Source organism: Bufo bufo, chromosome 1, assembly GCF_905171765.1.
Source record: "Bufo bufo chromosome 1, aBufBuf1.1, whole genome shotgun sequence".
NCBI lineage: Eukaryota > Metazoa > Chordata > Amphibia > Anura > Bufonidae > Bufo > Bufo bufo.
This window is the reverse complement of record NC_053389.1, coordinates 321,229,416-321,255,615: the sequence shown is the minus strand read 5'-3', so window position 1 is coordinate 321,255,615 and position 26,200 is coordinate 321,229,416. Positions and strand designations below refer to the sequence as shown.

General features: G+C 43.0%; 1 protein-coding gene across 3 annotated transcripts in view; it reads left to right on the top strand.

The window, feature by feature from the left end:
- ATP10B (ATPase phospholipid transporting 10B (putative)) overlaps positions 1-26,200 on the top strand; it is a 500,197-nt gene that overhangs the window by 307,795 nt on the left and 166,202 nt on the right. For all 3 annotated transcript variants that reach the window (XM_040441995.1, XM_040441996.1, XM_040441994.1), the window contains one exon: positions 8,692-8,962. The gene's annotated coding sequence lies outside the window, so the exon portion shown is untranslated. The remainder of the gene's footprint in view (positions 1-8,691; positions 8,963-26,200) is intronic.

The window sequence follows — 26,200 nt, the reverse complement described above, 5'->3', positions numbered from 1 at the left end:
CCAAAATTCCTCTACTTACTAAAGCCCCTATCTTTCTCCCCCCTCATTTCTTTGTTTCTACCCGTAGGCTTTTGTCTAGGTTCCTCTGGAAACGGTTGAGCCCTAGGATCACTTACGATACTTTGGTTTTACCCACATGACAAGGTGGCTTCAGCCTTCCTGATGTTCAAATGTACTATTATGCATCCCGCCTCTGCCTTTTATTGGAGATTCTCTTGCCTAACACTCCTCATTTAGGCTCTCAAAGTCTACGAACAGTGCTTACCACGGATGATGTTCATGCTTTGTGGTGACCACTAGCCTCTAGCTCTCCCGGGCCATGCCATAATCCACTTCTTAGGGCTTGGACACATTTAAAATGAGTCTTCTTAAAGGGATTCTGTCACCTCTCATAACACAAATTCAGATTTTAAACCAGTCATGCTCCACAGCTTACCTTGAATCGGCTGTGCTGTTCTATATTGTAATCCGTCCAGTAGTTTTGCAGAAAAACGACTTTTATAATTATGCAAATTAACCCTGAAGGTGCCCAGAGAGGTGTTATGTTGCCCTTTGTGTGCCCAGTAACGCCCCTCTTACAGTGCCCAAAACGCCTTCCTCCAGAATCCCTAACCGCCCACAGCGTCTCATCCCTCTCCTCCCCCTCCCTAACGGCCGAGCGAAGTCTCGCGCAGACGCAGTACCCACTGAGGGCTGCGCCAGTGCGATTTGCTGGAGACTGAGGGCAGGAGCTTCATCGTCGTCACTGGGCATGCGCCGAGCCCAGTGACGTCCGATGCTCGCTCTTCCCTCAGTCTCCATCAGATCGCACTGGCGCAGCCCTCAGTGGGTACAGCGTCTGCGCGAGACTTCGCTCGGCCGTCAGGGAGGGGGAGGAGAGGGATGAGACGCTGTGGGCGGTTAGGGATTCTGGAGGAAGGCGTTTTGGGCACTGTAAGAGGGGCGTTACTGGGCACACAAAGGGGAACATAACGCCCCTCTGGGCACCTTCAGGGTTAATTTGCATAATTATAAAAGTCATTTTTCTGCAAAACTACTGGACGGATTACAATATAGAACAGCACAGCCGATTCAAGGTAAGCTGTGGAGCATGACTGGTTTAAAATCTGAATTTGTGTTATGAGAGGTGACAGAATCCCTTTAAAATAGCTTCAAGTACACAGAAACTCTTACTCCCCATTGATGCCATCCCACTTGATCCGCTTATGTGTTCAACCAAACCATTCTGACTCGACTGGGATTTGATCTTAATTGTCTAAGGCCTCTTTCACACTTGCGTTGTCCGGATCCGTCGTGCACTCCATTTGCCGGAGGTGCCCGCCGGATCCGTAACACCGCAAGTGAACTGAAAGCATTTGAAGACGGATCCGTCTTCAAAATGCGCTCAGTGTTACTATGGCACCCAGGACGCTATTAAAGTCCTGGCTGCCATAGTAGTAGTGGGGAGCGGGGGAGCAGTATACTTACAGTCCGTGCGGCTCCCGGGGCGCTCCAGAATGACGTCAGAGCTCCCCATGCACATGGATGACGTGATCCATGCGACACGTCATCCATGCACGTGGGGCGCCCTGACGTCACTCTGAAGCGCCCCGGGAGCCGCACGGACGGTAAGTATACTGCTCCCCCGCTCCCCACTACACTTTACCATGGCAAACAGGACTTTAGCGTCCTGGAAGCCATGGTAACCATTCAGAAAAAGCTAAACGTCGGATCCGGTAATGCGCCGAAACGACGTTTAGCTTAAGGCCGGATCCGGATTAATGCCTTTCAATGGGCATTAATTCCGGATCCGGCCTTGCGGCAAGTGTTCAGGATTTTTGGCCGGAGCAAAAAGCGCAGCATGCTGCGGTATTTTCTCCGGCCAAAAAATGTTCCGTTCCGGAACTGAAGGCATCCTGATGCATCCTGAACGGATTTCTCTCCATTCAGAATGCATTGGGATAATCCTGATCAGGATTCTTCCGGCATAGAGCCCCGACGACGGAACTCTATGCCGGAACCCAACAACGCAAGTGTGAAAGAGCCCTAAAATACCAGTGGGAGTTTCCTCAGAGATGGTTAAGTTCCGTCCAATCCTACTCTGCAAATGACTCACCGATTCACTGGTTGGACGAAACTACACCATGCTCATTTTTCTGCAGCTCATTCCAATCCCTCTTAAATTCTACAGACCTCAATTGGTTTGAACGCTTACTTTCTTTGCAGAGTCCTCCTTGACACATATTATCTCTTAGCTACAAGTTACTTACATCCAGAAGCCCAGCAAAGCCTTCTTATGTCCTGGCCTAGGAGAGAGACTTAAAGATCCAATTCTCAGAAGCTGAAGTTAGACAACTCCTACAATGGTCTCATGACCCCTCTAGGTGTGTCCTTAACCAAGAAAACTCTTTTAAAATACTCACTCGATGGTACAGATCGTCAGATATTATGTAACAAATTACTTCTACTGTTGTTAATGCCTGTTGGAGATGTGGCCGAAGTCCTGAGCCATTGTACCATATCTCGTGGACCTGCCTTGGAGTGGCAGTAGGAATTAGACTGTTTTTATGACTCAATCAGGTGTAAAGTAAGTCGCGCCTACATAAATAAGTCTGAAAATTAAACAGATAACCCAAACTAATGCCACATAGTGGCATCCGTTTTCCATAGAGTATACTTTTTTTTTTTACCAGACTCTGCGGGATACAAGAACGTGGTATTTTTTTTTATATCCTATTTTATCTCTAACGTATACATCAAATGGAGGCATGAATCGTGATGTGAACCCACCCTTACTCATGAAAATAGGTGCAGACACTATAGTAAATGTGTCCCAATTTGTTTTAGGCTAAGAACTGTGGGAAATATCTGTGTTCTACCTAAAAAAAAAAAAAAAAAAGAATTATTATATTATTGTAATGTTGTTTTTCATAGTTGGCATAAATTAGTTACCATCTTAGTATCATTTTATTGACCTGTTGTAGTCTACTCAATTTTTCCCAATGTTTTAATTCGGATTTCTGATCCTGATGTGCAATTGAATAGATCGTAGTAGAACATTTGAAATCTGTAATAGAAATAATTACCAACAAGTTTTCGTGTTTAGTTTCTAAGTGAGCTTTGTATATTGATTTGATTTTAGATTTTTTTTTTATTAACAGGGTTGTCCAGCAGATCAAAATGTAATTCTTAGGCCTCATGCACACGACCGTTGTGTGCATCCGTGGCCGTTGTGCCGTTTTCTGTTTTTTTTCACGGACCCATTGACTTTCAATGGGTCCGTGGAAAAATCGGAAAATGCACCGTTTTGCAGCCGAGACCGTGATCCGTGTATCCTGTCCGTCAAAAAAAATATGACCTGTCCTATTTTTTTGACGGACAACGGTTCACGGACCCATTCAAGTCAATGGGTCCGTGAAAGAACATGGATGCACACAAGATTGGCATCAGTGTCCGTAGGTTACTTTCATACAGACGGATCCGAAGATCCGTCTGCATAAAAGCTTTTTCAGAGCTGAGTTTTCACTTACCTGCGAGCTGCGATGTCTGTGTCCGGCCGGGAGCTCCTCCTACTGACAAGTGACAGGTCATTAAGCAATGCGCCGTACAGACCTGTCACTTACCAGTAGGAGGAGCTCCCGGCCGGACACAGACATCGCATCTCGCAGGTAAGTATAATGCTTCTACAAATTACTAAGTAACCATGGCAACCGGGACTGCAGTAGCGTCCTGGTTGCCATGGTTACCGATCGGAGCCCCAGTGATTAAACTGGGACTCCGATCGGTACTCTCCGCTGCCACCAATGATAGGGGGGGAGATTTTAATTAGGAGGGGGAGGGAGGGGGGAGGGTCCACTGGCCACCAACGAGTTAACTACAGGGGAGGGAGGGGGGCCCGGCCGCACTGGACAACAAAGAGTTAACTACAGGGGGGAGGGGGGGGCCGGCCGCACTGGCCACCAATGAGTTAAAAACAGGGGGGGGGGTTCTGCCCCCTGCTGCCTGGCAGCACCTGCCAGGCAGCAGGGGGCAGTCATGTACACAGTTCTTTTAGTATATTCTAACCTGAAGCGTCCCCATCACCATGGGAACGCCTCTGTGTTAGAATATACTGTCGGATTTCAGTTTCACGATCTAACTCATATCAGACAGTATATTCTAACATAGAGGCGTTCCCATGGTGATGGGGACGCTTCAAGTTAAAATATACCATCGGATTGGAGAAAACTCTGATCCTATGGTATATTAACTCCTGACTTTACATTGAAAGTCAATGGGGGACGGATCCGTTTGAAATTGCACCATATTGTGTCAACGTCAAACGGATCCGTCCCCATTGACTTGCATTGTAATTCAGGACGGATCCGTTTGGATCCGTGGATCCTCCAAAAATCAAGGAAGACCCACGGACGAAAAAAACGGAACCGCAAAAAATACGGTCGTGTGCATGAGGCCTTAGAATGATTCTTAAAGGGGTTGTCTCACTTCAGCAAGTGGCATTTATCATGTAGAGAAAGTTAATACAAGGAACTTACTAATGTATTGCGATTGGCCATATGGCCTCCTTTGCTGGCTTAATTGAGTTTTCCATGCATTATACACTGCTCATATCAATGGTTATGACCACCTTGCAATCCAGTAGTGGTGGTCGTGCTTGTACCTTATAAGAAAAAGGCTCTATGCACACTCCCATGTTCCCGGTCACCAGAAATGCTGGCGCATTTTCCTATAATGCGCAAGCACTGCCACCACTGCTGGATTGTAAGGTGGTCATAACCATGGAAACAAGACGTGTATAATTTGATTGAAAAATTAATCAAGCCAGCAAAGGAGGCAATATGGAAAATCACAATACCGATACATTAGTAAGTGCCTTGTATTATCGGTATTGTGATTTTCCATATTGCCTCCTTTGCTGGCTTGATTAATTTTTCCATCAAATTATACACGTCTTGTTTCCATGGTTATGACCACCTTACAATCCAGCAGTGGTGGCAGTGCTTGCGCATTATAGGAAAATGCGCCATCCTTTCTGGTGACCGGGAACATGGGAGTGTGCATAGAGCCTTTTTCTTATAGGGTACAAGCACGACCTCCACTACTGGATTGCAAGGTGGTCATAACCATTGATATGAGCAGTGTATAATGCATGGAAAACTCAATTAAGCCAGCAAAGGAGGCCATATGGAGTCCCTGCCTCTGTTATTCCATTACTCACTTTTGGGCTCAACACTGGAAATCACTGATGGATAAACTCTTTAGATTGAGGAGTATCACGCTGAAACTGTTGACAGCCATCAATACAAGGTGGTTGTTCTCCCTGCTTTAACATGCCACAAGGTTTGGTTTACTTTGTAGAGTTTGACTCTAATTAGGAATTTAAAGTTAAGTTTGGCAAGATTTTCTATAGTCTGAGTTGTGATCGTAACACTGTAGTGACATTTGGAATGAGGATACACCGGAGTCACTGTCAGCCAGGGATTATTCCTGGTATATTTGGGTCTTTGGCCTGTTATCCCTGTCTTACCCACCCCTTGCTTGTCAGGTGTAGACCATGTTTTTCAATCTGTCACTACCATTCTCCTCCCCCAGCAAAGTTGGTCCTGGTAACTGCCAGGTTTGTCTGTTGCTGCTGCCCCTGTTGTCAGTAGTGTTTTAAAGGGGTTATCCCATGATGAATGTTAAAAATGAAAATCAGACATCATATAGTACATGCCAATCTCTTTCTAACGAAGCTAGAACCAGCCCTGTACCCCACATGGATCCAGAAATCTCCCCATTCATTGCTCTGCTAGATTTATATCAAGCTGGCAGCTCCAGGGGAGTGTCTTTTCTGCTCCATCTAAGGGGACGTGTCCATTCTGCTGCAGCTCTCTCCCTATAACAGCTCAGAAACCAGTTTAAGAATGAAACTGAGCATGTGCACCCTTCTCAGTGAGCTGGACAAAGAAATAAGAAAGAAACAAACAGCAGATACAGATTTATTTTGTTGAATAACTCAGTGGCTATGCAAAATTACAAGTAGTTACAAAAGTATTCACATCTTGGTGCTGGTTTGAATACTGTAGAATATTTTTCGTGGGACAACCCCTTTAATTCGGTGCCAGAACTAACTATTTCTAGGTGGGCCCTGACTGTTAATAAAAGGAAGATTTTGAGTCATTACTGAAAGAGTGAATGAAGAGAATATACAATACAGATGCATACCCCTGTTTTTCTATCTTGACTTTTGTTGTACTTGTACAGTAAACAATAAAGGCATGAGGTGGCAAAGCTGTAATTGGTAAAATGGCAGCTCCTAGGCATTAGTGTAATATGCATGTTAAATGGAATTCTGGAGTTCTGCTTGTGAGATGTCTGTATTTCTCCATGGGATCTGGGAAATCTAGCAGCATAGCTCAATTCCTAATTACAGTACCTATTAGGGATCGACCGATTATCGGTTTTACTGATATTATTGACCGATATTCAGGATTTTGAACGTTATCGGCATCTATTTTGCCGATATTCCGATACCGAATCGGGAACACGGATCGCGCTGCTGTCAGCGAGATCCGTGCTCCCTCAGCAGCACAGGGGAGAAGGAAGCAGTGTCTCCCTCCCCCTGTGCCGCTGCCACCAATGAGAGGAGGGAGGACAAGAGGAGGGGCGGGGCTGTGGCCACTGCGCCACCAATGAAGATAACTATCTCATTAATTTATATACAGGAGGCGGGAGCTGGCTGCAGAATCGCATAGCCGGCTTCCAACCTCTATGACAAGTAGCTGCGATCTGCGGCACCTGAGGGGTTAACGGCCGCAGATCGCAGCTACCGCTCATAGAGGTCGGGAGCCAGCTATGTGATTCTGCAGCAAGCTCCCGCCTCCTGTATATGAATTAATGAGATGGTTATCTTCATTGGTGGCACAGTGCGCCCCCCAACCCCAGTATTAAAAACATTGGTGGCGCAGTGTGCCCCCCACCCATGCCCCCCAGTATTAATCATTGGTGGCAGTGGCCACAGGATCCTCTCTCCCCCTCCCCCTCCTCCTCCTCCTCAGTGGCAGTTCCCATCGGAGCCCCAGCAGTTACCTTGGCAGCCAGGGCGCTATTGAAGCCCTGGCTGCCATAGTCAGCTCCCTGCTGCTGTGTGCACAAAGCACAGAGCAGCAGGGAGAGTGTGAAGTCCTATTCACACTGATAGATCTCTATCAGGGTGAATAGGACAAGGGTTCTAGCCCCTATGGGGGCTAAAAGTTTGTAAAAAAAAAAAGTTAAAATAAAACAAAAACACAGAAATATTAAGTATAAATGAAAAAGAAAGATAAATTATCGGCTATCGGCCTGAAAGTTCCCAGATTATAGGTATCGGTTCTAAAAAATCAATATCGGTCGATCCCTAGTACCTATTACCATGTAACATTAAATAGTAATATAATTATACAATTTACACATTAACAATGCATACTACATAGCTCTACACCACTATTATGTGAAATATTGCTATCTCCTATCAGTGGTATTGGGCAGCTCTAGTGGAGCCCTTCCCAAATAACTCTCCGTAAACCCAGGTATATGGTATATAAAAGTGAGGTTTTATTATAGGAATACTTGAATCACTTTCCAAATGTAAAAAATGGGTTGAGTAGAAATTGGGTAATTGTGCCCTACTATCAGGACTGATGGGTCCTCTAGAAGTGCGCCACTTCTTTTTAAGTAACTTTGACTTTTGGTTCTAATGGTTTTTTTCTATGGTAAAAATGCTCATTTATTTTAACAAAAAAATTGATTTTGTATAACTCAGTGATGCTTTGGATTTCAATATGCTCAGTATGCTCTTAGTCTGATTGTGGGATATAAGTGTTGTGCTACTATCTTATTATCCTCCAGAAGTAAATTGAAGCTGGGCTGTAGTACACTAGCGCGGCCACTATATGGAGTCTCCTGTTCCCAACTCCGTCCACAGTTATGTGAAAGCTGCCACAAACAGCTAATCAGTGGGGTGCCAGGTTTTGGATCCTCTACAAGCTGGTATTGATAACCTATCTGGTGGATAGAACATCTCTTAAAGTGGAAAACCCTATAGTGTTATACATTCCATTGCTAGGATCCTCTCATTGTTGTGAGCCAAACTCATGGCATCATTATTTTATTTATTTAATGCCCTTATATAGCGGTACTATATTCCGCAGCACTTTACAGACATTAGCATCAAGCTGTCCCCTATGGAGCTCACAATCTAAGTTCATTATCAGCATGTCTTTGGAGTGTGAGAGTACCAGGAGGAATCGCACGCAAACACACGGGTAGAACATACAAATTCCATGCTGATGTTGTCCTTTGTCAGATTTGAACCTAAGACCCAGCGCTGCAAGGCACCAGTGCTAACCACTGAGCCACTGTGCTGCCATAGTAATTTGTGATGCTGTGAGTTCCAGCCCAACCTTGGCTTTGCTGTTTTCACAGCATCATTTTAGTGGGAGAGAAGACCTACAAGCATCCTTGAACTCACAGCATCTTAGATCACTGTGATGCAATGAGCTTGGTCAACAGGGAATATACCCATCACATAGACAGACAGTTTATCCCAGACAACATGGCCATGTTAAAGCAAGCTTGTTGTATGCTGCGAACAATTTTACAGGTGCTCAGTTTATTAACCTATACACTGCAAAACTGAAATTAATGAAAATAGCAACAAAAATATTTTATTGTTTTTCTGTCTTATTTCAGAATGAATTATTTTTGGAAGATCTTGGCCTAATGTGGGAGGATGTAACAATCATAACACTTCCTTTACATGATTAGTATGACAAATTCTCTTCAATGAATTGTGGACTATTTGTTTTGGACCATTTGACTCTGAAATAATTTGAAGGCAATTTTTCAGTTTTACAAGTACACTGCAGACAACAATGAAGTCATAGGTTCAAGTCTTACTAAAATTTGCATAGTTCTGAAGGTGGATAACATCAATTTTTATTTGAACCCCAAGGTCATTCTGGTAAGTTAGCTCTTTTTTTTTTTTTTTAATTAACCCCAACTATGTATATGTATCAGTTATGTAGAGCTTTACTGTAATTGGACTGTAATTGGATTTTTGTGGCATTGACTGTATGCTTTTGCTATGGTCGTAGTGTTGTTGCATATATGTAGGAAGAGAGCCAACTGAAAACAAAGTGAAATGAAAGGACAATTTTACCTTTGGCACCACTTACAACTTCTGACATATCTATAGAAGCGATCAACCTTCGGCACTCCAGCTGTGGTGAAACTACGACTCCCAGCATGCACACTTGTTTGGCTGTTCTCAGATCTCTCTTATAAGTGAATGGAGCATGCTAGCAGTTGTAGTCTCACCACAGCTGGAGTGCCGGACGTTGACGACTCTTGGTCTGTAGCAACAGAAGTTAAGCATAGTGCTAGAGATGAGCGAACTAGACAAGTTTCATTTGAAGTTTGCTTAATTTCTTTATTTTTTTTTATTCGGTTTGGGCACAAATCAAAAGAGAGAGCCTAGTACAGAAATGTGTGTTTCTCAACAATATCAACAATTTATATGCGTTGCCTAAGGGGTACACTTTTTCATTATGGAGAGCCCATGGTACGCCGAGTACGCTTGCGCTGTATTATAGACCAGGTGATGTGCCTGTTACACATGTGCACAGTAAAGTAGGACAGGCGATGCCCCTCTGGGTTGCTGGGAAATATATTCAAAACCTTTCCTAAACCTATCAGACACTAGCAGATGTTAGACATAATAATTTGCATATATTTTACCCAGAATATCAGAGGAATATTATCTAGCCTACAGTAATTTTCATGTGTATCAACTAGTCTCCAAAATAGAAATAGTACCCACCCAGAGGCATGTAAGTAGATATGTTGTTTTCATCTGCTTTGTCCTGAAAGAACTACTTGCAGATGTGATACTGACTTTATTACTTTTCTTCCTTTGATACATAAGCATGTTTAACCCCTTAGTGACCAAGTTTATCAATAGATTTTTCATTTTTTTCCACAGTAAATCGCACAGCCAAGACAGAAGTCTGATCTCTCTCTCTCTCTCTCTCTCTCTCTCTCTCTCCTCACAGAACAACTGCATTGTGGGGAGAGATGAGCACAGCCCATGTCCTGGCTGTGTTTAATAAATATAATGGATGTGATTTCCATGATGGGGTTATCATGGAGACGACATAATCAGGGACCAATAATAATGGTCCCTGTTGGTTACTGTGCTGAAGGCCTGCGCCATTATTTTTTATAATTTATTTTACTTCACTTCTGGGGGGGCTCCTGCCCTTTAATAAAACATTTGGGGGCATAATTCAAAACCCGTGCAGCGGCCGGCTTAGTCTGTGCATGCGCTGGGCTGCCGCCGCCATCTTTCTTGAGGGCATTGGGGGGGGGGGGGTTGAGGATCGTAAAAAGGTGGCGCTCCAGCCCAGGGCCCCTTAGTGACGGCCGTAAAAACATGTATGGGTGGTCACTAAAGGGTTAAAAGGGAGGAAGGCATCTCTGCCAATTTTCTGTATAAAAATAATGTAGCACTTGTATTATTGCTGCTGTGTTCTTCTTACTGTTCACCTACTTGCAGTACAGCGGCAAGTAGGTATAATTACAACCCTCTACTGTTCACATGAGCATATATCACCTGCAAAGCAATAACAGACAACACTCTCATCAATTTTATTTCACCGTTTTGATTCAAAGTCATGAACCAGAGAGACCTCCAAAGTAACATTCAACTGAAAGTGACACAAGAGAATTAGACTATCCCACAAAACATATACATATATCAATAAAACATGCAAGCTAATTCTCTTTCTAGAAGAACAAGAGAACCAGAATGTATCAAGAGAAATTTGTCTTACTTGGTTGACTTGCCTTGTGGGGTTCTCTATGGGGTGCTCTTTATCATTAGGGAGACCAAAAAATATACATGAGTATTGTATGTCTGGTGACACTACTCTTGGTTTCTAGGAAGAGTATATCGCAAATCACATATCTAAATTCTTCTGGCATTAGATAGGATATTCCCTCTTTTCTTTTGTCAGGCAAGCTAATTTGCATTGAAGTGGCTTTCATTGAAGTGGATTCACTGTTGATGTATTCTCAGGTAAACAGGAAGGAGTGGTCCCACTGAAAGTGCACAGCAAGTAGGTAAACAGTAAGGAAAACACAACAGTAATAATTGCTGCATTATTTTCGTACAGCAGATTGGCAGAGATGCTTTCGTGCCGTTTAAACAAGCTTATGTAGCAAAACTAGAAAAATAGTTAAGCCAGTCTCACATCTGCAACTAGTTCTTTCAAGACAAGCCCTTAATCTGAGAGAGAGATGAGAATAACATTTCTAGTTGCAAGGCCTTAGGTGGAAACTTCTGGGTGGTTATTATTTCTATTGTGGAGACCAATTGATATACATGACGACTATTGTAGGCTAGACAATGCAAATTATCATGTCTAACATCTGTCGGCATCAGATAGGTTTAGGAAAGCTAATTTATATATCTTTCCCAGAAACCCAGATAGACATTGCCTGGTCTACAATACTGCATCCATGTACTCAGCATACCAGACGCATCACCTGGACTACAATACTAAGCACATGTGCTTGGCTACTTGGCATAGTAAGGGTATAGCCTGGTCTACAATACTGTGCATTCACTCTGCATACCATGGGCTCTCCTTAATGAAAAAGAGTACCCCTTAGACAACTGATATATATTTTTAAGAAACATACATTTCTGTACAAGTCTCTCTCTCCCCCTTTTCTCTCTCTTCCCCCACTCTCTCCGTCTCCCAAAAAATTCAGGTTCGACTGAATTAGAAATTTTTCACAACAGACCGAATCCCGAACCGGTTCAATCATCCTTTCCTAGTGCCCATGAAAGAGCTAATATTCAAACTCCTTGAAGAATTCATGATCAGATTGCTGCTTGGAAATGGCTGCTGCGTCCTGTAGAAGACAATGCTTGATTTCCACACTTCATCATTGTTACTGCTGGTGGTAAATTTGAGAGCAATCCATGTCACATGACATAAAGAAGTTAGGATGCAAATAAAATGCTTTTATTGTTTAGTCACATACATTAATTTGTCCAATTACAGGAGATGTAATGCAGTATATAATCATAGACCGATTCTTCAGCTTTTCTGTGGTTGCTTCATGAATGTTTTGCCTGTCCTGTGCCTTTACTGTACTTCTTTCTGTGACTGTGTATCACATTATTTGCATCTGACGTACTTTGGAGTGCTCTGGGTTCATTTCAAATAAATATTGTGGATTAGAATATTCTTTAAATAAGCACCGTTTGTTGAATGTAGCGCTGAATTTACCACTAATATTGGTGGTAGAGTGAATGATCAAGGACATGACCCAATGATACAAGTATCTTCAGGTACAGCAAATTTTGTAAACAGTATAGCAGCCACAAGTCAGTGTCGGTCTAATATGATTGTATACACAAGGGGTACACTGTGACCCTGTTGGCCAAAAGCTCACAATAATCTAGTGATGGAACCATAGATTAAAGCATTACTCTTGAAACTGGGAACACATGGGTGACAAGTCACTTCTGCAGCCAGTCATTGACACCCAGGATCTGTGGCCCCCAAGGAGGATGTCACAGACGTTCCCGCGACAGGTGGCAGGAGATCAGTGAGACTGGCAACACGTGGTTTGATCTGACAGGTTTTCATTGTGGATCAATAAGCGTCTGTATTGTTTCTGGTAATGGCCACACCCCTTGCCTCAAGTGTTGCTAATGTGGTCATTTAACCTTCCTTATTTATTGTTGCTTCTCCCACAATGATGTGCGGTGTGGATAGCTATGTGTGGATAGCTGGTGTGTGGATCTTGGTGGAGTTCCTGGTGCTTCCTTTCCCTTTTTTTATTTTGTTTGGGTACTGTGGGTTGCATTTCCCTATTGTTTGCATTAGGCCTGAAGGAGACTTCTGTACCTACCTTTTGGAGGAACAGGTAGTCTCGTTCCTACCATTAGTACCAGGGTCCTATAGGGCTATATAGGACTCTAGGTTTTCCTGTGTATGAACACACCTACCTCTGGGGTCTGTTCATACTTGTAGTCAATCAGGATTTTGGTTAGGGTTTTACTAGGAGGTGTCCATCTTCCTTCCCTAGTTGTCAGGCCTAATTCCCTGTTCCCCCCTTCCCTCTTATGCTTGGTGTGGTCTTTCCCTCCCACACCGAAGCTTGACAGAGGAGAGATGGAGTTGCAACTCACTGGCAGGGATCAAGTAAGTATACTCGCAACCGCAGGTCCGGCAACACTGGGGAAGAGGGGGTTCTGGAACAAAAAAAAGCACACCAACAGTGAAAAACTCCGTAAGAGATAAAGCATGTGTTACACAAACACATCATGATATAAACCAACAGACTACAAATATGGTGCAAGGTGCAACAGTTGGTGGCATTACTGGCTACCAACTCATCATACACATTGGGGCTCATTTATTATAGCAAGTGCCAGTCTGCAACAGAATTTTCAGCTTTTTAGCTTTTTCCAACACCCTTGTAAGTTTTCTATAAAGTGGGCGGGAGAAGACGGGTCACAGGTAAGAACTCTTCAGCCCAACTCATTTAATAACGTGCACCAGAAAACTGGTGCCCATTACACTAGAAACTTACTCCAACTCCTGACTCAAGTAGATTTCAGTAATGGCACAGCAGAAGATTTGACAATTTTATTAAGAGCCTCTTAATACATTGGTTGAATCTTACTCCGTTTTTTTTTGTTGTTTTTTTAACGAAGACTGCCGTGTGAAACGCCGATCTTTAGTAAATGACCACCAATATGTTGAAGTAAAGGTTCCATTTTTTTCTAAAATTTAAACCAAAGAAAGAGAAAAAGAATTCTTGAACCAGAGATGTGATCTGTTTCCTGCTCTGCCATTTCTCATAGGTATGTTAGTTCCTTATTGTGAATTAGGATCATAAAACTTTGTGACGACATTATTTCTGGTCATATGAGATTTGTGTGATTGAACATTTTGTATGGACACCAATGTTAAAGAGGACCTTTCACCAGTTTTTACTTTATAAAAGAGATACCTCACACTGTGGCCCATGTTCCCTAGATGTCATATCGCTATTTTTTTCATGATATGCTCCTCTGTTGCCCCTCTGTGCCCCTCGTTCTGTTTAGGCGCCCTGTATGCTAATGAATAGCATCGGAACAGAGAGGAGGAGACATCAGCTTTTCTCAGTGGGCGTGTCTTCTATCTGGCTGTGGCGCAGTCCAATCACAGCGGAGTGCGTCACAGCCAGGGAGAAGGTGAGCTGTTTTTTCTCCATGGCTGTGACGCGCTCTGCTGAGATTGGACAGCGCCACAGCCAGATAGAAGAGAAGCTCACTGAGTAAAGCTGATGTCTCCTCCTCTCTGTTCCGATGCTTTTAGTTAGCATACAGGGCGCCTAAACAGAACGAGGGGCACAGCGGCGGAAGGGAGGAGCATATCATGAAAAAAATAGCGATATCACATCTAGGGAACATGGGCTACAGTGTGAGGTATCTCTTTTATAAAGTAAAAACTGGTGAAAGGTCCTCTTTAAGGACATTTTTATTGCCTCGCTGTGACTTATTGCTTGCTTATATCTGAGCTTGCTAGGTGTTCTGTAGATGTTATCCACAGCTTTATGGCTCCATAGTTAAACAAATGTGTGGCACTTAAGATTTGCAATTGACTTGGTCAAAGTTTATTGATGTGATATCACTTTAGTTTCTGTATTATGTCACCTATAAATACAACTGCTATTCATATGTCCTATTAGTATTATGGCCCCCACTCTATAAGACAAGGCTCCCACTCTGGTAGACCTGGCATGTCTTTACATTACATGAGACTGCAGCGGGTTAAACCTCCCCTAGCTGAGAGTCTTTTGAGAAGAGGTTTAAACAGAGAAATTGCCTAAAAAAATTCTGTAATCCAGAATTACTATGTTTAGCATTCTTTTTATGTATCAGAAGGAGCATTTGCTACTCCTAGAGGACACATTGCTTATTTGCCAATTCTCTCCCGTTCCCTGTAAATCCATCAGTAGACACAGGGAGTGTTACAGCAGCCTTGAGGGTAAAGTCCATTTACAGGCTACATGCTGTCATAAGCAGACAGATTTAAAGGGTCGTTATAAGAAACTGGTGTTCCTGTGTATTAAAGGCAGTTATTTGAAATGTATTTGAAAACGTATTTATAGCTTGACTGTTTTATGAGCCTTTTTTGTCATTTTGGCTATAAGATAAAAAATGACATTGGTAAGAGTTTAGCACCTAACAAACCATCTACAGGTTATATTCTGTTAAAGGGGTTGTCGGGGTTCAGAGCTGAACCCGGACATACCCATATTTTCCCCAGAAAATTAGCATCAGAGCATCTCATGCTCCGATGCGCTCCCTTGCCCGGCGCTAGATCGCGCAGGGCAAGGGCTCTTTTGTTTACAATAACACACTGCCGGGCTGAGGCTTCCGCCCGGCAGTGTGTTCGGTGACGTCACCGGCTCTGATGGGCATGCTTTAGTACTGTCCTAGCCGTTTTACTGGCTAAGGCGGCGCTAAAGCCCGCCCATCAGCACCAGTGACTTCATCGCGCTTCCTGGCAGCCCCATGGAGAGCCCAGTTAGTCACCAGAACTCCTGAAAATGCCTTTGCCCTGCTCGATTTAGCGCAGAGGAGAGCATCGGAACTGCTCCGATGCTCAAGTCAGGGGGACTGCCTGGGTGAAAATGGAGGTATGTCCGGGTTCAGCTCTGAACCCGGACAACTCCTTTAAATCTGATTTCCAAAGCAAATAACTTATCTGGCCTTTGCTGAACCCTGTGATTGGTTAAGTTAGCGTGTTATTGAATACATGTACTAGCACATGTCACGGTGGGGATTATAAGGTAGCAGCTAGGCCTGGAAACAGGGAAAAGGGAGCTGGTAACCAACTAAGAATCCCTAAATGCTATCCCTGACTGTATGAGCCGCCCTTGATGGTAGGGGGGCTCATACTCTCGAGCCTGGGCCCTGCTGACACTAATGGTCACTGCAATATGGCATCAGAAGGTGGAGACGACCAATTTCTCCACGACACGAAGGAACCAGAGTCTCCAACAGGCCTAGCAAAAAAGGGAAAGAAAGTAGCCAGCAGTGGACGACACGACCAATAAGTGTCCAGAGTCAGAAAACACCACTGCCAAAAGAACCAACATGGACACCTACCTGACACAGCTCCAACAGGAACTCGAGCCGTCCCCGCCGCTACCACTGGATCCTGGAAATGCGCATAGGCCCAAACACACACACCAGGCAGGACCCAGCACAAACACCAAACACAGAATCCAGTAGAAAAAATCTGGACCACCATGAGGCATGAACCATAGCGGCACCAGGCCGAGCTTCGTTCCTTCGGGGGAACTCCAGGGACCCCCTTCTGGAGGTGAGGACATACAAAGGATATGTCTGGTATCCATGCTGACCTGAAACAATCTGAACTCAGGCTTACAACTCAGAATAATAAGAGCCAAGAGGTTACACCCAGCTCCACCTTGCACACACATTATCCCCATACTCCCCAGAAAAGGGAAGGGAAACAGCCTTAAAATAGAAGTGCACACGCATGCATTACCAACAACACATTGCCACTGGCAACCATCATGCGCGGCGAAAGTGTCACAGCAAGCTACCACCAAGCTGTGACAGCAAATGGGGCAAATTGGAAGAACACTTTTTTTTTGTATAATGATGATTTTCTCACAGTCAAAAAAACCTTTCCCACCTTCTTTTGTGTTTCACTATGACAAACAATCACACAAAACGTTACTCTCTGAAAAAGTGCTGTTATTTGCCCAACCCCTAATAAAGTCAGAGGATCCCCCAACTGATGGGTTCAAAATGACCACAACAAGGAAAAAAATAATAAAATAAATCTCAGTATACTTACAAAAATACCACATGAATGTAGAAAAATTCTATAAATAGTGTAATACTCAATTAGTGCAGTATCGGATCCAATACTGATCAAATTCAATGAGGAAAAATGTGCATAGATATCACCATAAAGTAGCCTAGGCCTTGTTGGTGCCGATGGGTGGATAAACCCCACATGTATCACCATCAAAGCAGCTACAGCAGTACAGTATCTAATGTATGCTATTGTTATGCCCATCACTAGGATATGAGAGTGAAAGTTTTGTGATTTATTTCTCCATGCTTAGAATTTCTTGCTTCCTTTTTTAATGAATATGGCTCACAACCACCACTTGGGGTAGGTTCACACTAAGTATTTTGGAGGAGTTTTGAGGCTGATTTCCTTTCAGTTTTTTTTTGTCAAAGCCAGAAGTAGATCCAACAGGAAGGAGAAATAGAAGCCCTTCTTTTATATTTCCGATTCTTTTAGAATCCACTTCCAGCTTTGACTGGAAAATCAGCCTCAAAATCTCCTCCTCTGTGGTTGACGGTGTGCAGAAGGTTGGGGACCTCTATTATATGCAGCACTGATGTGAAGTGTTATCATAAGAGCACAACTTGGATTTTACACTTCTCTAGTGTATTCTAATTAGATATATACTAAATACATAATTTATATAATCTTGGCCATAGTCTGTCACAAAGTAATTAGATTGGTAATTGTACAATTATTTATCTGTTTAGAATTATAAAGTGACTGGTGCAAGAAGAAATTGCTCTTGTGCCATTAGGTAAAAATGAAAACCAATACTACTGATACTATCGTAGTTTAAAAAGGAATGCTTCGTATTTCCATTAATCACAAAGCACAACTGCTAATAACACTGTTTGCAAACTTGTTTTTATCTAATTTACGGAAAATAAGCAAGTGAATAATTATTTTATCTATTATAAATTAGGTATCTGTCTATCAAAAATAGCCCTTATTTAAATTATGACATTAAATAAATTGAAAATAGTTCAAATGTGTCATAGAGTATGCCGTTCAACTGACAACCCCAGACAAAAATGTGAGAAATTCCCTTCTGAATGTGGGTGCTGAGACGATTAGCTGATCATTGCAGATCTAACCTGCTGCAAGGTGAAATCTTGTCTGGCCACACGTATCACCAGCAGCAGCCACTGCATAGAAAATACAGCATTACATGACAGCCACTCAGATGAATAGTCGTCCATGCAGTGCATACTGACAGATTCTTTATTCTGTCCCCTAGAGGAAGGTCCCAGATGTGGACTGGGGTTGTCTTCATAAGACAATATGTTTATAGGGTTGGGAGCAGTTGATGATATTCTAATATCACTAACACCACTCCTTTATTCTTATAAACAGCTCATTGCTGGGGGTACAAGGAGTCAGACCCCCACCAATCTGATATTGATGATGACCTAGGATAAGGGTCACGGTGCAGTTCACCGTGACGTGGTTTGCAGTGCAGGCTGGCTGCATGCCTTTTGCGTTCTGGCTGTGGGTGATTCCGTGTAGGCTGGTTGCTTTTGGCTGCGTGCTAGCTGCGGTATTTAGGGTGAACCTGCCTGTGTGTGTACCCCCTTTGGCTGTAACTTCTCCCTGTGGGTATATCAGGGTGGTTGCTCTTTTGCGTAGTGGCTGCGGTGTTCCGTGCATGCTGGTTGCTAGGGTCAACATCCTGTATCGCAGCTTGGAATGCTGTGGTTTCTGGTTACCCCTCACCTGATTTGGTACCTCCCTGTTTGGTTCTGATGGGGTTAACCTCCCCTGGTCGGTTCCTGGATGTGTCCTTTCAGGTGTGCTTGTTAGGCCGCTATTTCTGCCTTTGAGCATGGAGTGTTGAGGTCAGTCTGTTCTGTCTTGTATTGCCAGGTTTTACCCTTTGCTGCTGACCCAAGGGGTCCTACCATCTACACCTCGGTGTGTTCCGCGTGGTTCTCTATTGTTGTCTTCTGGCCCTGTACCTTGCCTTGTATCTGTCCTGTATCTGTATAGCCTAGCAGAGCTTATCTGCATCTGATCTATGTTCCTGTTATTGTCTGTTTGGCAGTCCCTACTGCTTCTGGTGTTCCGTTCATGTCCACCTTCGGAAGAGTAATCCTGTGTTACCTGGAGGGGGAATGCCGAATGCCCATTCTTTGTCTCTGTGCAGCTCTTCCTGGGGCCACCTTGCTTCTATTGCTTGGGACGCAGATACCTGCTTCTACCTCTGTTCCGTTCTTCCTGCCTGTCTGTGGTCTCAATGTACTGTAGGTACCTTGTCTGGTATCTCCTTGCCGCCTGATCCTGCTGCCACTGATTCGGTTTACGCTCTGGAGTAGCCCTTGGCAACTACCCTAACGGTCCAAGCCTATCCTCACCTTCTGAGGCTCTAGTGAAGATCAGGTAGCTTCTTAGTTAGGCCCCTCCAGAGTATTGCTAGTCAGTGGCGCAGTGGGTTCACACCCACTGATCCGTTTCAGGACATTGAGGTCTTCTGTTATAGTCATTGTCATGTGTCTTGGTTCCTTTGTCATAAGTTATGTGTTCTGGCCTTGGCCTATTTGCCTTGTCCTGCTCGTATGTCGTCCCGGAGGTTCCCCTTAGGACATCTGGCACGTGACAACAAGTCATTAGTATTATGCTAGTGCATGACCCCTTTAACAAGGGTCACCAGCAAGCTCCTATCATAGACACACAGCTCTGTAGTATGCAAATTAGGTGCAACAAGGGCATCACTATTGCTTTCGTTGCACCAAAGCTCCACTCCTTTCTGTGGCCAGACCCTCCCTCACTGTTTTGTCACTGCCTGGCACTGTCTCTCAAAGCAGTGTGGGAGGGGCTGGCACAGAAAGGAATGGAGCTTTGGTGCAACAAGAGCAATGCTGATGCCCTAATTGCACCAAAGGCCTAATTTGATTATTTAGAAAATGTATCATAACTCAGGAATGGAGCCTCGGATCAACAAAAGAATAACATCCTTTTTAATCAGGTAAACCACAGCTATGTGTCTATGCAAACAGCTGATTAAGGAGGTCACTAGTGACCGATTTCCTTTAAGGAAGGACATTAAAGGGGTTCTACAGGCTTTTAATATTGATGACCTTTCCTCAGGATAGATCATTAATATCAGATCGGCGGGGGTCCAACACCCGGGAACCCCACCGATCAGCTGTATGAGGAGATGGTGCGCTCAGTGTGCACGTGCAGTTTCCCTTCTCGCATTGCGCACGCCGTCATACAGCTGATCGGCGAGGGTGCCAGGTGTCGGACTTCCTGTCGATTTGATATTGATGACCTATCCTGAGGACAGATTATCAATATTAAGTCACTTTGTATTGTGGATAACATGTAAATAGATCCCCCACTTTACATATGATATGTAAGAGAATTGAGTTGGCAATTAAGGCTCCTGAGATTGCATGGGGGCCTCACTTTGTCTGAATATTTGAAAGGCCGTTCATCTCTAATGCTCCTGAAGGATGCTTTTATTTTCATTTATATGGCACTAATTTTCAGCAGCTCTATACTCCAATTGTAATCTGTCATACCAATCCCTGTCTCTTGTGGATCTCTCCATCTACTTTCTCACACAAGGGAATTGCAAGAAAGCCAGTATGCTTTTGGAGTTTGTTTTCTTAACTACTGACTACTGTGCTTTGCTACCTACACAGAGTCCCATCATGAATTTGTTTGCCAAGCTAACATCACAACCAAAGGGCTTGCTTTCAATTATTTAATTAGGATGATTGTTAATGGGCCCATCTGCTGTAATGGGAAATAAATCCTTTCCTATGGCAGTTTTCAGAGATAAACATGAAGATGAATTGTGTTTTGCACAACAAAGCTAAGTTTTAAGCCTGTCTCAAGCCAAAAATGAAAAACTCTGTTTTGGCTAGTGACTAGATATACCTCCACCATCCAAATTGGACTAGTTTCTCCAATACAGTGGATTCCTTGTAATTAGGGGGACAAATGGTAGGTCCTGTCATCATCCAAATCAAAGTCTTTGGATATAGCTAAACTAAACAACTTGTCTTTTTTTTTTTTTTTTAAAATGTCATTTCTTCTATGTTATTCATGTATCAAATGTCTATTCATAAATCTAAAATAACAGTACCAGATAAAACACATGGGAAAATTGTATTGTTTCTAGGTAAGCAAAAAAAAATATTCTAATCTCATACAAATGTTCCGTTCCTCAATTTCTTCTTGGCTCAAGATCCTGAGATGAATGCCTCAAGATGCCCAACTTTAAAAAAAAAAAAAAAAAAAAAGGCCAATGGTTATCTTGCACGACTCCATCTTAGGATATCATGAGCCAAGAGGAAAGATAAAGGACACATCTGTATCACCACCTTTTTTTGTAAATAATCTTTATTTTTATATAAAGACATGCAATATAAATAATATGCAGGTGTCATCAAGTGTGATTATGGCTATTATGAAAAAAGAACACATCAATTTGTAGGAATGTTTCCTCCCCACATACCATCTCAGCATGTATCTATAGAAGATGACCTGTGAAGCATTGATCACCCAAAGATTCACATAAGATAACAGAAAGTACCGACAAACATCACAAAACAAGAACTCCCTGGTGTCTCAGTCTGATTAGAACGAAACGGATTAGTCCATAGTTCATGGATAAAGTAGGTATGAAGAGCTTATGGGTCTCTTTGGTCTTCAAGGTTTAAGCATGAAAAAGTGATCAAAGGCACAAAGTATACAACAAAGAAAAAATAAAAGATTAGGAGGCTAGAAAGAGGAAAATGGGCTTACAAGTAGCATCCGACTCACCCCGGCATGAAATCCAACCATGGCTGCCATACTCGTGGTTTTTATTTTCCCAGCCTGCCAACTCCTCGAGGCACACTTGATGTGTTTTTAAAATCCACATCTTTATTGTGGGGGGAGAATTATCTCTATACAAAAGGGGTATCGAAAACGTGGCAGTAGATGGAAGATAAGAGGGTAAGTTTCGAGGGGAGGGTCTGAAGCCAGGCTGTGGCTTTTAAGAGGTTGTCGCATTAAGTCAACCCCTTATGCTCTGCTTTGGTATATAGACATCCTGTTCTTCGTGTTTGTACAAGCGTCCTGTCCATGTATTGCGTTCATTTGAATGCCTTGCCTATAATACTAAATTTTCCCCTGTAGTTGTTGCTGGAGAAAAGCTGTCAGAAGCTTCCCATGGCAATAACCTCAGATCTCTGTGCCCTTTAGAGTTGTGTTGGTGGCATGATGGGGACCTACATAATAAGCAGTTTCTGGTATTTCATGTGTGTCCTAAGGTGAACAGTTTCTAGCCAATTAGCAAAGCTTCAGAGCATACTGTACATAGCATACAGCTATATTATGACAATTTTCCATATAGTGATCAAATAAATACCAGGCCACCCCCAATGTGGAAAATTGGTGACCTAGTGTAGGAAACAGTTTTCACCACTTAATTTTCTGAATCTTGTGTACTGTAATGACAAGCAGGTGGCTCCACTTTTATACAGTACATGGCTTCTTAGCAAAATATTTACTGTAAGTGTGGTTGTGGTGGTGAGCTTCAGGCTCATCCATCTATTGGTTTGCATGTATGAAAGAGACTGATTAGTTGCTGCAGGGCAAGCCATGAGAAAGGAGTAGAGCAGCAAATCAGAGGAAAGAGCCTCCTCATGACCTGTGCTCAGAAAGAAATTGTGTGATTTTGATGGGTGAGAGAAACTGTGTGGAAGAGTGACCTGCAGAAACGCAACAGACAAGCTTGCAGACTATATGCTTCTGAAACCCAACAGATGCCTCAAACATAATAACTCGCGGTATGCCAAAATGCACTATACTGTCTACAAAAACATTTCCCCACAAGGAATAGAGCCAACACCCATCAAATATAGCAAACAAAATCCAAGTTTATTGAAAAATACAGTTAGGACATATAACTGTAAGTAATCGTGAGGAAAATATCAGATCATGGAAATCATACCCACAAAATTGCTGTGCCAAGTACCTAACCCCCACAAAAAGGGTAATCCTGTAGTGTACCGATAAATAGTAACCATGGCCTCATATATCAATAATGTATCAGTATCTCCCAGTGGGGAGTAGCTCCCCTAAATCATGAATCTTTATCGATTCGATGGGAAAGAAGCACTACAAAATTGCACACCACATTACCTGCCTAACATAGGTCGCAATCTATCATGCAAAATGTCCATGCGGACTGATGTATATAGGGATGACAACAAGGACCCTCAAAGTAAGAATATTGGAACATGTTCAAGATATCCAATAAGCAGGAGAAACTATGGATTTAGACAAGCTAAAAAAAAAACTCAAGCCTATCTCCAAACACTTTAGGGTAGTCCATGGGAGTAACCCTGAAGTTATCCACTTTAAGGGGATTGATCGTGCTAGAATAGGTAACAGAGGAGAATATATTAAGAGGTATCTGTTACAAAAAGAAACAAGATGGATGGTGCTGCTTGACACTGTAGCCCCTTTGGGACTTAACAAGGCAGTTAGCTTCAAATCCTTTTTGTAAAGCGTTTTTTTTTTTTTTTTTAAATAGTCTATTTTTTGGGGTATTATGTATGTGTAGGTAATAGTTCTTGGATAGGGATACCGTGGTAGTGTTTTATTCTATATTTTGGGGGTATTATGTCTGTGTGGGTAATAGTTCTTGGATAGTGATGCCATGGTAATTTTTTTAATTTTTTTTGTTCTGTATTGTAGGACTCAGTATACCATTTACATATTCTACAGTGGGGTTCATGATTTAGAGGTGCTTCCCCTCCCCCACTGGGAGATACTGATACATCATTGATATGAGTCCATGATTACTATTTATCAGTACACTACAGGCTTACCATTTTTGTCCCGACACGTTATTCTGTCTTTTTGGGGGAATGTTGTAATGTGGGGGTTAGATACTTGGCACAGCAATTCTATGGGTATGATTTCCATTATCTGATGTTTTCCTCTGAATTATTCACAGTTGTCATAATAGTATTTTTCAATAAACTTGGATCTTATTTGATATATTTGATAGGTGATGCCTCTATTTCTAGTGTGAAATAGATTTTGTAGGCTGTATATGCTTCTGCAACCAGCTATATTTGAGCCTGTTGCAACCATCAAGATTTACACCTGTATATGATGGTTTTGTTGACGCTGCTGTTCACTGCTTCATCCTTTGGTGAGGAACCATCCCCTGTCTACCTTCTCGGCTACCATTTATAAGATTGAATGTGCAGTACATTCCGTAGCGGCAGACCATCCGGCCTTTTTATAGCAACCCTAGTTGGTCTTTCCTAGTAAGAAGGAAGTGTCAACAACCTATTCATGTCATGGTTAATGACACACAAAATGACACAGAAGGAATAGACCGGAGTCTAGGCCTCAAAGCTAAGGGAGAGAGACGTGACCTCCTAGGAATCCCTAGACATCTCCCTGACTCCTGCCAGTATGAGTAGACCCTGAAGGTGGAAATACTCATACACCGGAACCTAGGCCCTGAAGACCCTGGAAGGCACTAGGAATGGTGGCAGGGAATGGACTACTGGTTCCTTCCCAGATGAAGGAACCAGCTTCTCCCTGAGGCCTAGACAACAACACACACAAGCGAACAACAAAATGCAAGACAAAATGTGCTTGGCTTAAAGCTGAATGGAGGAGCAGGAGATCCAAAGGAACAACACACCAGCTCAACCAACTCCAGGAGGAAATATCAACCACATGGTAAGCAGTGAGAGTTAGAACTAAACGGGGCCTCAGTAATGACTACAAGCTGCACCTGGCAAGAGGTGTGGTCATTACCAAACACAACACTGAAAGAAAAAAACTGAGACTGTCAGATACCCTCACGTGCCGCCAGTCTCTCCGATCTTCTCACCTCTGTCATGGGAGGGACCGTGACAATTCAAGACTCTCCATTGAAATGCCATAGCAAATAAGAAGGTGTAATATGATCCAATGGTCGTGCAAAGACTGTGAAGGGTAACAAACAGTACACCCTTCTGTCCTCAATGGCAAAATCCAGTGCCATAAGGAAGGGGGTCACATTTTTATCTTTGCTGTGATCCTCAAAGCCCTTTTTTGGTCCTGTAAACCTGCCATGTATATGCAGTCCGGTTTCCTTATAATGTTTGTGCATGAAAAACTGTCATTTATCTATAAAATGTATTAGTGTATAACTGCCTTCAAGCGCCCTGTCACACAGACAATTCTCTTTTTTTTTTTTTTTTTGTTAAGGGAAATATAAATTGGCCATTTGGGGGGGGGGGGATCATGTGTATAAATAGTACCTTCTGTCTTTATGATTTACTTCCTGCATTGCAAAGATAATATCCTCTCTGGGAGTTACGGCCACATCAAAGATAAGCAGGAGTTATTTACAGGCTGCTTCTTCTAGCCAGATTTATGTCAGCCAGCCGAGTTCTTCATTGCTTATGCTTTCTTTGCTGGGAGGGAGAGGGGGTGAAATGAAACTTTCCGTCTTTACTTTTTTCCATTGTTCCATTGTACGTGAGCTTTCATTACATGATTAACCAGTAAAAGATTATCAAGTCTACACTCTTTTAACATATATTGATAACATTGATAAGTCTTCTATATGTATACGTGTCCTGGGAAACTAGCTTTGTTAAGAAGACAGGTGTCAGGGCAAATAAGGCTCTTGTTGCACCTAAAATCTTACCCTGTGAACCCCAGGTAAGCAAATCTCTTCCCCTAAGGCCTCATGCACACGACCGTATGTATTTTGCATACCACAAAACACGGACCTGCAAAATATGCATGATGTCAGTGTTGCATCTGTTTATTTTGTGAACCCATTCTGAATTTTACAGCCAAGCATAGGACATGTTTCATCTTTTGCGGAAGTGACATGCAGATGGCACACGGATCATCTGTATCCGTATGTCCATTCTACAAAAAGACAGAACATGTACTATGCTTGGCCATCAAATGCGAATCATGAACCCATTGAAGTCAATGAGTCTGCGAAAAAATGTTTGCAATATGGACATCATTCATATTTTGTAATTGCATGTAATTTAAAATAATATTTAGTAGGGTTGTTGCGGGTATCGAATTTTCGATGCCCAATCGATACTTTTGCCTGGTATCGACCTCGATACCAGGATTTGACAATTTTCGATACTAGGCTTCGCTATTGCGCAGCCTAATATCAAAACATGGAGCGCGCTGATGTCAGCACGCTCCGTGTTCTCCTCAGCAGCACAGGGGAGAAGGAGTCACTCTCTCCCTACCCCCTGTGCCGCTGCCACCAATGAGGAGAGAGGCGGCAGAGGAGGGGAGGGTGCACTGTTCGGTCT